Source organism: Arachis stenosperma, chromosome 1 (assembly GCF_014773155.1).
Source record: "Arachis stenosperma cultivar V10309 chromosome 1, arast.V10309.gnm1.PFL2, whole genome shotgun sequence".
In the NCBI taxonomy this organism is placed as follows: domain Eukaryota; kingdom Viridiplantae; phylum Streptophyta; class Magnoliopsida; order Fabales; family Fabaceae; genus Arachis; species Arachis stenosperma.
Window position 1 is genome coordinate 48,860,846 of NC_080377.1, and position 3,018 is coordinate 48,863,863.

The 3,018-nt window shown below is 40.1% G+C and overlaps 1 non-coding gene across 1 annotated transcript; it reads right to left on the reverse strand.

Moving 5' to 3' along the window:
• Positions 1–2,327: 2,327 nt before the first annotated feature.
• LOC130948866 (small nucleolar RNA R71) lies at positions 2,328–2,435 on the reverse strand. Its single transcript, XR_009073286.1, has one exon. It is a non-coding gene; the product is annotated as a small nucleolar RNA R71 (small nucleolar RNA).
• Between the last annotated feature and the right edge of the window lie 583 nt (positions 2,436–3,018).

Consider the following 3,018-nt stretch of genomic DNA (forward strand, 5'->3'; position numbering starts at 1 on the left):
TTTGGTGTTGTGATGAGCGGATAATTTATACGCTTTTTGGCATTGTTTTTAGTATGTTTTTAGTATGTTTTAGTTAGTTTTTAGTATATTTTTATTAGTTTTTAGTTAAAATTCACTTTTCTGGACTTTACTATGAGTTTGTGTGTTTTTCTATGATTTCAGGTATTTTCTGGCTGAAATTGAGGGACCTGAGCAAAAATCTGATTCAGAGACTGAAAAGGACTGTAGATGCTGTTGGATTCTGACCTCCCTGCACTCGAAGTGGATTTTCTGGAGCTACAGAAGCCCAATTGGCGCGCTCTCAACAGCGTTGGAAAGTGGACATCCTGGGCTTTCCAGCAATGTATAATAGTTCATACTTTGCTCGAGATTTGATGCCCCAAACCAGCGTTCCAAATCAGCTCAAGAATGCCCGGCGTTAAACGCCAGAACTGGCACAAGAATGGGAGTTAAACGCCCAAACTGACACAAAAGCTGGCGTTTAACTCCAAGAAGAGTCTCTACACGAAAATACTTCAATGCTCAGCCCAAGAATACACCAAGTGGGCCCGAAAGTGGATTTTTATGTCATTTACTCATCTTTGTAAACCTTAAGCTACTAGTTCTCTATAAGTAGGACCTTTTGCTATTATATTTTCATCTTTAGATCTTTGAATCTTTTGATCCTTGATCATTTGGGGTCTTTTGATCATGTTTTGGGGGCTGGCCTCTCGGCCATGCCTAGACCTTGTTCTTATGTATTTTCAACGGTGGAGTTTCTACACACCATAGATTAAGGTGTGGAGCTCTGCTGTACCTCGAGTATTAATGCAATTACTATTGTTCTTCTATTCAATTCAGCTTGTTCTTATTCCAAGATATTCATTCGCACTCAAGAACTTGATGAATATGATGATTATGTGACGCTCATCATCATTCTCACTTATGAACGCGTGCCTGACAACCACTCCCGTTCTACAAGCAAACAAGGCTTGAATGTTTATCTCTTGGATTCTTTAATCGGAATCTTCGTGGTATAAGCTAGAATTGATGGCGGCATTCAAGAGAATCCGGAAGGTCTAAACCTTGTCTGTGGTATTCTGAGTAGGATTCAATGATTGAATGGCTGTGACGAGCTTCAAACTCCTGAAGGCTGGGCGTTAGTGACAGACGCAAAAGAATCAATGGATTCTACTCCAACCTGATTGAGGACCGACAGATGAATAGCCGTGCCGTGACAGGGTGTGTTGAATATTTTCACTGAGAGGACGGGATTGTAGCCACTGACAACGGTGATGCCCAACATACAGCTTGCCATGGGAAGGAGTAAGAAAGATTGGATGAAGACAGTAGGAAAGCAGAGAGACGGAAGGGACAAAGCATCTCCATTCGCTTATCTGAAGTTCTCACCAATGAATTACATAAGTATCTCTATCTTTATGTTTTATTCATATATCATCCATAACCATTTGAATCTGCCTGACTAAGATTTACAAGGTGACCATAGCTTGCTTCATACCAACAATCTCCGTGGGATCGACCCTTACTCGCGTAAGGTTTATTACTTAGACGACCTAGTGCACTTGCTGGTTAGTTGTGCGAAGTTGTGTTTATGCCATGGTATTGAACGCCAAGTTTTTGGATTCATTACCGGGGATTATTTGAGTTGTGAAAAGTATTGATCACAATTTCGTGCACCAACTAACACTTCTCCTCAATTAGCAATTCAGACTCTATCCTTCTCTATATGTTCGAAATCTTCTCTATCTACCTCATCCCTCTATTCCTATTTTCCTCTAACACCTCAAGGAATCTCTATACTGTGACATAGAGGATTCCATACTTTTTTGTTCTCTTCTCTTTCATATGAGTAGGAACAAGGACAAAGGCATTCTTGTTGAAGCTGATCCTAAACCTGAAAGGACCTTGAAGAGGAAGCAGACAAAACAGCCATGGCCGAACCCAACAACAACAATGCAAGGAAGGTGCTTGGTGACTTTACTGCACCAACTCCTGACTTCTATGGGAGAAGCATCTATATTCCTGCCATTGGAGCAAACAACTTTAAGCTTAAGTCTCAATTAGTTTCTCTGATGTAACAGAATTGCAAGTTTCATAGATTTCCATTGGAAGATCCTCATCAGTTCTTGGCTGAATTTTTGCAAATCTATGACACTATTAAGACCAATGGAGTTGATTCTGAGGTCTACAGACTTATGCTTTTTTCTTTTGCTGTAAGAGACAGAGCTAGTATATGGTTGAACTCACAACCTAGAGACAACCTGAACTCTTGGAAAAAGCTGGTCAATGCCTTCTTAGCTAAATTATTTCCACCTCAAAAGATGAGTAAGCTTAGAGTGGAAGTTCAAACCTTCAAATAGAAGGAAGGTGAATCCCTCTGTGAAGCTTGGGAAAGATACAAGTAATTGATCAGAATGTGTCCTTCTGACATGCTTTCAGAATGGAGCATCATAGGTATCTTCTATGATGGTCTGTCTGAGTTATGCAAGATGTCATTGGACCATTCTGCAGAAGCCCAGGAACTCATTGAAATGGTTGCAAATAACCAGTTCATGTACACTTCTGAAAGAAATCTTGTGAACAATAGGACAACTCAGAAGAAAAGAGTTCTTGAGATTGATACTCTAAATGCCATATTGGCTTAGAACAAATTAATGACTCAGCAAGTCAATATGATTTCTCAGAATCTGACTGGATTGCAAGCTGTATCCAGCAGTAATAAAGAAGCATCTTCTGAAGAAGAAGCTTATGATCTTGAGAACCTTGCAATGGAAGAGGTAAATTACATGGGAGAACCCTATGACAACACCTATAATCCTTCATGGAGAAATCATCCAAATCTCTCATGGAAGGATCAACAGATGCCTTAACAAGGCTTCAACAACAATAATGATGGAAGAAATAGGTTTAGCAATAGCAAGCCTTTTCCGTCATCTTCTCAGCAACTGACAGAGAACTCTGAGTAGAGTCGTTCTGGCTTAGCAACCATAGTCTCTGATCTATCTAAGACCACACTAA